This window comes from Neolamprologus brichardi, chromosome 2, assembly GCF_056152115.1.
Source record: "Neolamprologus brichardi isolate AB-2024 chromosome 2, ASM5615211v1, whole genome shotgun sequence".
In the NCBI taxonomy this organism is placed as follows: Eukaryota; Metazoa; Chordata; class Actinopteri; order Cichliformes; family Cichlidae; genus Neolamprologus; species Neolamprologus brichardi.
The window spans coordinates 10093366-10107074 of NC_142105.1; positions in this window are offsets into that span (position 1 = coordinate 10093366).

Here is a 13709-nt window from a genome sequence, read left to right on the forward strand (position 1 = left end):
AAGTTTAAATTTGTTCAGTATTAAACAGCAGAAATGAGACTTTCTTTTTGGAAGTAAGTAAAAGGAAAAAACAGCGACTGACAAACAAGCGAATAATGCAGAAAACAGATTTTTAGACGGGAAACTGTTCTTGAAGTACACTGAGAAAGGGAGAGAGAGAGAGAGCTGTGCATGACGTGTGATTTTATCGCAAAAGTCAGAGGGAATTCATGGCAATGTTTATGTGAACCGTAGTTTGGATCTTCTTTTGCTGCTGGTTCAGTCAATATTGTTTGGAGAGAGAGAAAACCTGCAGCGTCAGAATCAGCACAAAAAGGACGTAAACACAAAGCGCGGACCCGCCGAAACATCAGAATCAGTGAGCTGTCGGCTTTCAGCCCCGACCGTGTCCGTGCCGTTGGGTGAGAAAGGCGACATCTCACTGATTCTGATCCGTCGGCAGGTCCGCGCTTTGTGTTTATGTCTTTGTGCAGAATCCGTGTAACTGCTCTCATTTACTGTTTTAGCTGTTTGGTGGTTGTTGAAATTTTGTGAGGTTTAACCTGAGATTCTGGCGTTTCGGGCAAAATAAATTTATATTAAAAAATCGTTTCAGGATTTTAATGAATCGATATCACGTCATCCAAGATAGAATCGATTTTAATCGATAATCAGAACCCACCCCTATACTTAACGTAAATTACACACGAACAACATTAAGCTACTCACGCAGAGAAGAACGGCTGCTGCTGCCATCATCATCCGTCATCATTTCTGCTACACTGTCAGGGCTACGGGCCAGGACTCTCCTCTTCGGGTTTTTGGGGGATGTTGCTAACTCCGGGTACGATAACAGGCACCACACCCGCAGTAGATGCACTCAGTGTGAGGTCTCGCAGCAAGCTATCAAATACGGCGCATTTCTCGGCTTTTAAAAAAACGCTATGCGTCGCCAAGTGTTTTATCAGATTTGAGGTGTTACCTCCTTTGCACAGTATCACCTTAAAGCACTTGTTGCAGGCTGCTGAGTTTGCATCTTTTGCTGTGTAGTACAGCCAGACTTTTGACCGCTTCGCCTTGGGCATTTTTAATCTGTAGCTCTGCTCTAAAACAACGTATGTACCTGGGCCCGCCTACTACGCTTGGAAAGGTAAAATGATTGGCTAGAATTCAAAGTGTATGACATCTCAGTAAAAAAAAAAAGCACCAAAATAAAGCCCTGAAATGTGGCTGCTTTTCGGTCTGGTTACTACCGTTTATGTCAGAACCGGTACCCATCCCTAAATGCAACCAGGAAATCCACCCCAAGTCTGGGAAATTGACCTTTTCTATTAATCTGTACTTTGTTAATATAGCAGTGAATGTAATTTTAAAATGGTGTTACTGATGTCTTCCACTTCTTCAGGTACATGTTCTAGTTGTTGCAGTGAAAATAAAAGGTAACACAACACATTTCTGTTCGGTGTCGAACAGTTTCACTAAAGTGCAGGAACTTTTACAAAGCGGTGACTTTCTTGGAGTGCGTTCTCCGGTCGTGTCGGTGGCAGAGCGCCGGGCCGCTGCAGCTGTGTGTGATATGTGTGTCATCTCTGGTTGTTTCAGCCCAGACACACAAAATAATTACATCAAAAGAATTGTCGGCTATATAAATGGTATTATAACTCAAATCTAAGAGATACCAGATGTATTATTAATTTTTGTTGCACTACACTGTGGCCGGAAACAAGAGGCAGCAGAGTTACAGAGGGGAGGGTGATGCAATTTGGGGGATTTTATCTGGGCATGAGCAGACAAGACGGAGGAAACCAAGATAAATCAGAGGAAGGAAAATGAATTAGAGAGAAAGCGTACGTGTTTGTATTTATCTGGAGGCAGAGACCATTCGCGTCTCACACTCCATCTCAGACTCAATCTTCACCCAACATGCTGCTGCCTCAACGCATGCACAGATACAGTGTATATTCTCAAATTCAAGAGCTCCACACACTTGGAGAATTGCTGCAGAGGAACGCTGAGGCTGTCTCTGATGGCACGTGACAGCCTCTTGTGCCTTTTCCTTTCATTTGCCTGCTGTTTGACCAGGACACTGAATCTTGGGTTCTAGTGTGTATTTTATAGTGAAAAGCAACAACCTGTCAATCACTCGGTAAGAAAATTGAGTGTAGATGAATGCCAGAGCGCCAACTGGAATGAAAAGACTTTGAGTGACAACCTACTTGAGATTCTTTTAAGAGTGCCCTGGCCAAGAAAAGGAACAATAGCAGGGAATTATAGAAGGGAAAAATCTGCATCAAGGAATAATGAATAAAACTGTGAATAAGTAATAGCACCACAGTGTTGGGGTTACTTCTCAGAAGTAATGTATTACACATCCCTCGTTACTTTTTAATTGCATGCATTACATTATTTAGTTTGTGGAGAAAGTATTTTGTTACAGTTCACCACTTTTTTATTCAATTCAATTCAATTTTAAATAGAATTACAACAACAGTCGCTCTTTGTATTGTAAGGTAGACCCTACCCTACACAGGAAAAACCAAACAATCATATGACTCCCTGTGAGCAAGCACTTTGGTGACAGTGGGAAGGAGCAACTCCCTTTTAACAGGAAGAAACCTCCAGCAGAACCAGGCTAAGGGAGGGGCGGGGCCATCTGTTGCGACTGGTCGGGGTGAGAGAAAAAAGACAGGATAAAAGACAAAGTGTTACTAACATGGTCTGAAATGCACTGTCATATAATTACCAGCCACAACCCTGATGTAAAATTCTCTGTCCTAATGAGTATGTACAAGCAGTGTTTCCTTTGATTTGAAATTTTTTGGGTCACGGCAGAAAGTTAAGAGCAGTAAAAATTAAGAAAAACACAATAAAATAGGATAACATGCTATACAAAATAGAATAAAATGCTTTGTTATAGTAGGAAAAATTGCACTTGTTACTATTGCACATCAGGGAAACTTCAACTCCAAAGAAATCCCAAAGGTCTTTCCAAAGTGATTCTACATGTGCGGGAATAAGTGGAGGCTGTAATACTGCTCGTCCTTTGCCACCTGCTTAAGATCAGGCTCTGCCTCTGGGCTGGGCTCTGTATTCACTCAGCCTTAATGGTGCATTTCTGAGCTTCCAGCTGGATATTTTTTTGAAACACCCCTTTAACTCGGATTATCTACTGAAAAAGCCGGAGCAGACCAACATACCCCAAGTTATCAATCCAAAATGGCGGCACTTTTAGACAAGCAAACGGGATTCACCACAGTAACAGATACGATTTGTTTTTCTTTTTTCACCATGGATCATGCAAAGCTATAAAAAATATGTTTTTCTAATGAATTACGATTCAGTGAATAATGATTCATTATAGTAAGATTATCCCCTAAATCTTCTACAGTATGGGATCAAAAAAACAAACAAAACTAGCATCTTAGCACTGCTATTAGAAATTCAGGCAGCACAGAGGAAAAGTTTAGCAAAAAAGTTTCATCAGTACTCTTTGGATTATGTGTGTTCTGACACCTCAAGGAAGAGAGAAACTAGTGGGCTGTAATAAGGCAAAATATTCACATCAAGCTGTTTTTTGATTTTTAGCATTCACTCACAAATGAGTGTGTAAAAATGCAAAGTTTCTGGTGTGTGTACAAGTGGAGAGTTAACCCTAATACATATGCATGCATATGTAGGCAGTATGAAACACAATGCATGCGAGTTATGAAAACACATACTCAGACACACATCGAGTACATACAAACATATGAATGATGGCACATTAGCATGCAGTTTGCAGCGGCGCGCCCACAGAGCCACTCAGACGTGTCAATCTCCCCTTCGAGCTTTTCAAGCCGCTTCAATTTCGTCTGATCTCAAAGATTTATGAATTTGGAAGTCAGCAGATAACACATCCTCTCATATCACCACTAAGCCTGTCACAGCGCGGTGTTGGAGGGGTGGGACGGGGTGGGGGGGGTGTTTTCCTCCCTTCATGAGCATGGATAAGCACAGTGGCTGGAGGATGCGGCTGTCAGCCAATCAGACGCTGTTGTTACCACTGACTCTCTGGCTCAAGGCCGTGGATTCTTTCAGCCGCTCGACAGCCTTTTTCCCCAAAGTGTCCACCTGACAATGAAGGCGAGAAAAAAAAGAAAGAAAATCAGGATGTCTACTGGAGTGATTGAAGTGAAAGTGAAAAACATAAATTTTATGGTTTAAATAAAAGCAATCCAATCTGGCCTGGCTGACATTTCACTGGGCGGCACAGGAAAGGACAAACAGAGATCGGAGGCTGCTATCAGACCCATAGAGGGAACTTTACAGAGGCAGTACAGGGGGATTCAACATTTGAATTTCAGTGAACACAGACACACACACACAGACGCACACACTCATTTCGCTTTGTGGATTTATGCAGAGCTGGCAAAAGAATAAGAGCGTATATGCCAGGGCCCCAAAGACACCGTAATGGACCTACACCAGCATATAAAGAGGCTTGATGCAAATATATTTAAAGCTTCGCCAGATTTTACTCTGATTAATCTCTTGTATACATGCACAACAACGACAGCAACACCAGAAAGAAAGTAGCTGTAAGAGGCCACAGCCCGGGCTCTATCAGCTAAAATCCATCACCCCACTGCCAGATGAGTCATTCCTTGTAAAGTCAGTCCCTCCCACTGCTTCAGGATCAGCTGATTTTATTTATTTGGAGACTAACTTTATATTTCCTGAAACCTTTTTTAATCTTAGTTTTTAGAAATTACTTTCTTAGCCCTCATAACCCTCACCTATCAAAGTTTTAAGATGCGTGCACTTTTGCAGGCACTGCTCGTGTAATGTAACCTTGGGCAAAAAATAATCATTTGCAATTGAGAGAACAAAATTCAAATTCGAAAGTTGTTTTTTATTCATTCGGTCTTTTGAACTAAGCGCGAGTCGACTTGTCAGTCAGAAGGAAGCTTCGTCCTGACAGATGCTCGAATCCTTCACCTGCTGCAGCTCTCAAACAGTTCGCATCAACATTTCTCTAGAGGTGACAGTGCGCTTCATTCTGAGAGACCTTCAGCTCGGAGTGCCGCCTTAAGCTGAATATCCATCTGTTCATGTCCCGTTGAAGGATTTGTGTTCAGATCTGAGGCCCGGCTCCTGTCTCGGCTCTGACACCGCGCTTCCACTCCAGCAGGAAGAAACACGTCAACAGAATCGGGTGGTTCCATAGCTTCTGCACAGCCCATCGGACTCACAGTAAACCAGTTCAAAGCACTCAAAGATGAAATATACTACAGCAACAAAAAGTTGTTACCTGCAGGAGTTTCCTTGGTGCATGGTCAGATTTTGCTCTAAACAAATTTCAGCACCTTTTCTTTACCTTCACTGCAAACATACTTCTTGTCCTTTTTCTCCAGAACAAAAACACAAAAAACTGAACAGAGTGGAACTAGTGTGAACAACTATTGGTGATGAAATAGTATCGACTGGCTGATATTAAATTAACAGGTTACAGTGGTTGATTATACACCTTGCAACATGCTAACTTGTTGGTTATCCACTACTCAAAAAGAGCCAAAGTGGCTGTCGTTTGCTTTCTGCCTATTAGCAAAAGCCCCTAGCTGTGCAGTAAGTAAGCAGTTTATGATACATGTCAAGTAGCAGTGATGAAGACAGGGAACCCTTGGTTTATCTCTAATGTTTTGTCAGAAAGGTGAGCGGACATTTCTTTCTGAACGAACCCAGATTGCTGCGCCAGTGTAAAAAGTCATGAATGACACTAACATTAAGAGTCTTCACAATACGTCTGTTCATTTCTCCTGATCATCTGAGTCCAAGTTGGGGAGGGCAGCAGTCTAAGCAGGGATGCTCAGACTTCCCTCTCCTCAGCCACCTCCTACAGCATTTCCAGAGGAATGCCAAAGTTTTTCCAGGCTAGCCAAGAAGTACAATATCCAGGTTGTCCTGGCTCTGCCCTGAGGTCTCCTCTCAGCTGGACATACTTGAAACTCCTCACCTGAGAGGCAACCCGGTCAAATGCTGGAACCCCTCAACTGGCTCCTGTTGGTGTGGAGGAGCAGTGAGTCTACTCTCAGCTCAAGTGTCTCCTCACCTTGTCTCTAAAGCTGAGCCCAGACACTGTTTGGAGGAAGCCAGTTTCAGCTGCTTGTGTCTGTGGTGTCTATGATCTCTTGCCTCCGGTCTCACGCACAGCTCATGGTCAAGGTGTAGGTACATAGAAGGCAGATTTAGCAGTCTCTCTTTTTCAGCTCTCTCCTTACCACAGCAAACACCAGTGCTTTAACATCCTCTCAGTTTCCAGGTGCATTTCCCCCCACTTGCTATCTTATCATTCATATTAATTATTAATCTTGACAATAAGGTGGCATTTCCTCAGGATGGCATTTTGTCTTGGACATTTTCAAAAACGTGAATAAATAAACACCGATAAATAAAAACAAACACGATTTATTATATTTGGCATCCTTGGATTTTTATTTCAAATCTTCTATAAAAGTGCTGACATTGATCCTGTTCTCTTTACTTATTTTTTCATTATATTTTATAAATATTTCTATGATATTAAAAAAAACTAACAGCTGTCTTTCAAAGTGTTATTTAAAACTCAAATAACTGATATGCTTATCTTTGGCTGTCTGTCTCTACTTGGCTTTGGTCTGACGTCACTCGGTGCAATGAAAAGTATCGTAATGCTGAACTGCTAGATGTTTCTCTCTCCTCATATTAGCAAGTTAGCCAGCGTACAGCATGATGATCAAGGTTTGTGTGTCCGTCTGTAAACATAAACATGGTGGGAGCATTGAGACTGACTAAAAAAGGATAAAGTTTCAGCTGAAGATTATGTGTTGATTTGTGATTATGAATGACCCCTTCAGACACAGTAAGATCATATTACCAGTCAGAGAGGATCTGTTGACTCAGTTGGTCAGATACCAAACCAAACAGCAGAGCAGTCAAATGAAACTCCGGCCTGCCCTCCCGCCACCTGTTAACAAAAAAAAAGAAAGCTCAAGGTTTTCATCATCAGAGTTGACACACTCCATATAACAAACAGCCATGTGATGGTAAAGAAGCAGAGTGAAGAGGACCGGAGTGAAGCGAAGAAAGCAGCCTGTCAGAGTCTCTGAGCTGCATGCGAGTAACGCTGAGCGCGAGCAGCGTCACGCCGGAGTTTATCCTCGCTGCTCTGACTGATGTTTCGACAGAAAGATGCTCCACTCCACAATGCCTGTTGACAAAAGCAGCTGTTTGACCGGCCTCTGTTTTGACAGCGCTCACTGCTTTCAAAGAACAGAGGTTTTACTTTTCTTCCCCCTTCTCTTTTTTGGGGGGGGGTGAGGTAGATCTGCTTCTGCTGTGTCCTTCACCTTGTCTCTTCCTTCCCTCAGGTTTCTTTTGATTCCCGTGGCAGCAAGTGTTCAGATTATAGCTCCTCGACACGTCCACCGCCTTAGGTGAGAGTCCTGTTGTCTACTGTACCTGTGAAACTCTGAGAAACATGCAGGTCCAGCCGGACAGCAGCATAAAATATATATAATGTGAAAGATTCAAGGGGAGTTTAGCTGCTACACAAGTCTGTTCAGACATCTCAGTGAGGAAAAAAAATCATCAGGCCTCAAGAACGGTTATTTCTGCTCATTTGATGGCCTGGAGGTTAAAAAAAGTTATCTGGTTTTCATCTTAATTTCTGTCAGATGATGATACACATTTGGAAAATGTGCAAAATATTAAATAACAGTAACGCTAAGATTGCTTACACAGTCAATTTTTTTGCTAGCAAAGTATTTCATCAAGAAATCCATTAACAGCACTTAACTAAACACATAATTGCCCAGTGTATGCTTTAGGTACCGTACACCTTTAAATAGTTCAACTAAATATTTGATTACATCAGTGAGTGTACTCTGATAACACTGTCGTGGAGAAGAAGACCACGGCTTCTACAAACACAAAAAATGTTGAATCCGTTCTCTTTGAGTCATTTTAAACTCTTCCATCCATGTCTAAGGAGCTTAGACAGTGAAGCGTCTGGACTTTTTCCAGTTTCTTGAAGACCTTTCACCTCTCATCCGAGAAGCTTGTGAGTGGGCGTTAAGGCGTCTGGGCCCACTCACATCTTGGGTCATTTGATCTCAGTAAGTCACATGATAGGGTGGGATGGGTTTACAAAAAGACCTGAAAACTTGGCTGATTGTGACCCACACCCGTTTTAATACCTTGGCTTGTGTGATTAGTCAGAGGATCAATAGGGGGTCCATGACCCTCTTAGGGACACTCCCATAGGACTTAAAAGACTGGGACTCTTAGAACTGAAGAAGCTTCTCGGATGAAACGTCTTCAAGAAACTGAAAGAAGTCCACATGCTTTTCTTTCCAAGCTCCTTAGACTACAATGACCTGGATGACTGAGAACCTTCACAGACTTCTTCCATCCATGTTAACCAATAGTCTTTATTACATGAACCAGTTAATGCCATTCATAAGAAACATCTCTTGTTACATCACCATCTCACCAAAAGCTTCTGTTGTTATATTTTCTCCTCATAAGATTGTTCTGTTAACTATCATGTGGATGTACGCTTGTGAAAAGTTCTCAGAGGACTCTGTGCAGTCCCGTGAACAACTTGCTGCTTCAACAGCAATTTACAGAGTAGCTAGCAGCCAGGTGCTGATAATCAAATGCACTTGGCTCACTGATCATAAGCAAGCATCTCTATAAAAAGAGACGTTCTAGTAGTTTGCTGGTTTGAACTCTTCTGTAGATCAAAGTATATGAGGCCATCTGTCCAACAGCTGAAGCATGGATAAAACAGTGGGAATGTCATTTTTCCCATGACGGAATGCTTTGGTTTAAATGTGGCTTATGTGTTGTTATGTGTCTGAACTCTGACTCATTAGTGGAAGTGGTGATACACATATCCTTTAATTAAGTACAAGTAAATACAAGTAATAGCAGTAATAGTAATATATCCCTTCCACTTATCTAATTCACGGTGGTGCACGGGCTGGAGCATATCCCAGTTATCACAGAACCAGAGGCGGGGTACACCCCGGACTGGTCGCCAGTCTGTCTCAAGACAAACACAGAAAATGCTAATCATTATTATTTAAGTTAAAGTTTTTGGCTAACACAACAGTTTCTTGTAATTTTAAAAAAAGTAAAAACTAATAGAATATTAAATATGTCATACAAAAATACATCAGTAGTAATTAAAGGGTCTAATGGTACGTTTTCCTGTTCCTTCCATTTTGCCAGCATAGTGTAAATGCACATATCAATTATCCTGTATATTAGTCTCATCTGTCAGTGGGACATAAAAACACAGAGCTAATTACTCTGACATATATAGTGGCTGTACACAGTACAAACACATACCCATCTTAATTTTCAGTTTCACACGATGTACAGTAGTATATTCTACACTATAGAATAGTAATTGCCCTCATAATGAGTATTGAGCATTGATGAGTGAATAATTTGGAATATAGACACAGGAAGTATAATACAAAGGACGGCCTGTTGTTTGTTGCCTCAGCTAATGGCTTCACTGCTGAATAATTACAGTCCAACCGTGCTCAGCTAATGGATGCTCACATGACACACACACACACACACAGGCATATGCAATTACAAAAAGACAAGACGTAAATGTGGTGTCTGACACACACACACACATACACACACACACACACACACACACACACACATTTAAATGCAGGCAAACACATCTCAATAAAAGGGAGGTTTAAATGAGATTCGTCTCTCTCCATCTCACTCATGCACACACACACACACACACCCACACACACACTCTTCCTGTTGGTGAGTGAAGTGTCAGGTTAAGCAGAATGAATGGACTCGCTCTGAAAACACAAATTGCAAAGTAAACAGATTAGAGTGAAAACAGACTCCTCCACTCTTCCACCCCCTCAAACCTCTCCAGCTCTCCATCACTCCATCAGCCAAGCTCCCCGTCCCTTTCTCTCTCCATCTCTCTCTCCCTTTGTGCCGCTCGTTGTCTCTCACCCTCGGTGTGCATTTGTAACAGCTGCATTTCAGGTGACGATCATTTTTCTGTCAGTGTGATCAGTGGATTCACTTCAGGACACAAAGAGGGGTTTTTTTGCATTAGTTCTTGAAAAGAAATCCACTAGAGTTTGCAGTTTGGTGGCCCTTGAATCACAGAACTGGATTCAACTTACTTGTAAGTGTTTGTTGATCCACAATCAAGGCTACCATGTTGAATACTGAGGTGCAGTCATACTCTTATTATCAGCCAGGCCTTCACATTAAAGGATCAATTCCAGTCCTCTCCAGCTCCATATTTTTATTATTGGGCTCTATTAGAGTAGATTTCCATGACTTACAGTTCAAAAATAATCCTTATTTGTCTTTTGTTAGGCCTTGCAACAATGCTAATTAAGCTAGGATTGCTGTAAATATCCATCCTATGCTGATTATTTTCATATGATATCTGTATGTTTTACTTCTATGTGGCCAGACTTTCTTGTAATGTTTTAAAAGTGGTCTTGAACAATAGTTGTCAGGTTTACTGAAGGTCACTGATACATGAATAATTCAAGTATAAAAAGGCACCTAACACATGGGAAGAATTCAATTCAATTCAATTCAATTTTATTTATATAGCGCCAAATCACAACAAAAGTCGCCTCAAGGCGCTTCATAGATACAGAGAAAAACCCAACAATCATATGACCCCCTATGAGCAAGCACTTTGGCAACAGTGGGAAGGAAAAACTCCCTTTTAACAGGAAGAAACCTCCGGCAGAACCAGGCTCAGGGAGGGGCGGCCATCTGCTGCGACCGGTTGGGGTGACAGAAGGAAGACAGGATAAAAGACATGCTGTGGAAGAGAGACAGAGGTTAATAACAGACATGATTCAATACAGAGAGGTCTGTTAATACATAGTGAGCGAGAAGGGTGACTGGAAAGGAAAAACTCAATGCATCATGGGAATCCCCCGGCAGCCTACATCTATTGCAGCATAACTAAGGGAGGATTCAGGGTCACCTGGTCCAGCCCTAACTATATGCTTTAGCAAAAAGGAAAGTTTTAAGCCTAATCTTAAAAGTAGAGAGAGTGTCTGTCTCCCGAATCCAGACTGGAAGCTGGTTCCACAGAAGAGGGGCCTGAAAACTGAAGGCTTTGCCTCCCATTCTACTTTTAAATACTCTAGGAACAACAAGTAGGCCTGCAGAGCGGGAGCGAAGTGCTCTAATAGGGTGATATGGTACTACAAGGTCATTAAGATAAGATGGGGCCTGATTATTTAAGACCTTGTATGTGAGGAGCAGGATTTTGAATTCAATTCTGGATTTAACAGGAAGCCAATGAAGGGAAGCCAAAACAGGAGAAATATGCTCTCTCTTTCTAGTCCCTGTCAGTACTCTTGCTGCAGTATTTTGGATTAGCTGAAGGCTTTTCAGTGAGTTTTTTGGACATCCTGATAATAATCAATTGCAGTAGTCCAGCCTGGAAGTAATAAATGCATGAACTAGTTTTTCAGCGTCACTCTGAGACAGGATATTTCTAATTTTAGAGATGTTGCGCAAATGGAAGAACGCAGTCTTACATATTTGTTTAATATGTGCGTTGAAGGACATATCCTGGTCAAAAATGACTCCAAGGTTCCTCACAGTGTTACTGGAGGCCAAGGTAATGCCATCCAGAGTAAGAATCTGGTTAGATACCATATTTCTAAGCTTTTCAGCGCCGAGTACAATGACCTCAGTTTTATCTGAGTTAAGAAGCAGAAAGTTAGTGGCCATCCAAGTCTTTATGTCTTTAAGACATTCCTGCAGTTTAACTAATTGGTGCGTGTTATCTGGCTTCATGGACAGATAGAGCTGGGTGTCATCTGCATAGCAGTGAAAATGTATGCTATGTCTTCTAATGATGCTGCCTAGGGGAAGCATGTATAATGTAAACAGAATTGGTCCTAGCACTGAATCCTGTGGAACTCCATAATTAACCATATTAATGTAGAACACTCCATTGTGTCTACACATAACACAAATCAGTTTTAAATTGTATCTCTATGAATTTTTTACTTGTTTCTTTAGCTGAATCTTTAAAAAATGCCAACAATAACAGTTTGCCAGGCATAAAATCGATATTTTTGCACCAACAAGGTGATTCACAAAGAGCTATTAGCCGAAACTTTGGAAGTTCGTCTTGTAATTGGAAGGTTGCCGGTTCGAGTCCCGGCTCCGACAGTCTTGGTCGTTGTGTCCTTGGGCAAGACACTTCACCCGTTGCCTACTGGTGGTGGTCAGAGGGCCCGGTGGCGCCAGTGTCCGGCAGCCTCGCTTTTGTCAGTGCGCCCCAGGGCAGCTGTGGCTACAATGTAGCTTGCCATCACCAGTGTGTGAATGTGTGTGTGAATGGGTGGATGACTGGATGTAGTGTGAAGCGCTTTGGGGTCCTTAGGGACCAAGTAAAAAAAGTGCTATACAAGTACAGGCCATTTACCATTCATTTTTACATCTTGGCAGCTTGATGTGTCCTTAAAAAAGACAAAGGAAACTAGTCAAAGGAGAACAAAATAAGAGTCAAGAAGCCATTCTGAAGGAAGGGAAACAGGGAGAAAAGGTTGAGGTATGCCAAGTTAGACGTGAAGTGGACTGATGTGATGAATCTGCATGTGAAATATCAGGTTAAATCATTGACAATATGTGCGAATGAGGTCAGGTAAAACAGTGAGGGTCTTCTGTAAAACACGGTGGTTTGAGTATTCCCGTTCTGCTTTTTGAATCTTACCACAGGTAAGCCTCCAATCTGAACTGTCCTATTAGGATAAAAATATCGGGGCCTGACCGTTCAAGTCTTTGGGTCGTACATTTGAGTTACGAGTGAGCATCGGGATTTTTTATATTCTGGCATTTGAAGTTTGGATTTTTACATGCACAGTTATTTCTTGGGCCTTTGGTTCTTGTTGCATTTTTCTATTTCTCAAGTCTGCCTTAGAGTCTGCATTCGGCTCCACCCTTTATGACATTTTATATGCAAGTTGAAGTATTACTGGATTTATTCAGGAAATAAAGACAAGCTAATGTGGAAGGAAATGTCCCTTTGTACTCTTTTAGGATTCCAATATTCCGGTCTAAAAGCAACAAACTCAGTCACTAGGAGAATTTGTTGTTTTATCCAAGGTAATGTGAGGATAAGTGATTAACCCCACTGCAAAACCCATCAGCGCCATTCCTGCCATTCCTCCTTTATATTCCTGTTTCTGGTAGGCGGTCCTTGGTCCCTCTCGCCTGGAGATATCATAAACTCAAGAAAGACCTCTCCCTTTAATTCTGTCACATTAGTCAATGTTAAAGTCTTTCAAATCTCTGACCCAGAGTGCAAAAGTTTATCTTCTTCGCCTCCCTCATTTCTTTACTCCCGGTCTCTCTTCCTGCCTCTTGCTCTTTCACACTAATTTTTGGACTGTCATCTAAACTTCCAACTCTGTCTCTCTCTCACGCACCCACACCCACACACAAACAAACACTTCTACACACATATGCTAGTAAACACACACTCGCAAACGCGAACACAGATTGCAATCAATATGCAATTTCCCCTCTGTGTATAAAAGATGGACCTACTTGGAGGCTGTCCCGCCGCTTTTGAGTAACGACGGGTCTACATGAAGTGCTGCTATAATTCTCGTAACTGCACTGCTTGGCCCCTAAATTGTGGTAAAAAGGATTTCATCTTGCAG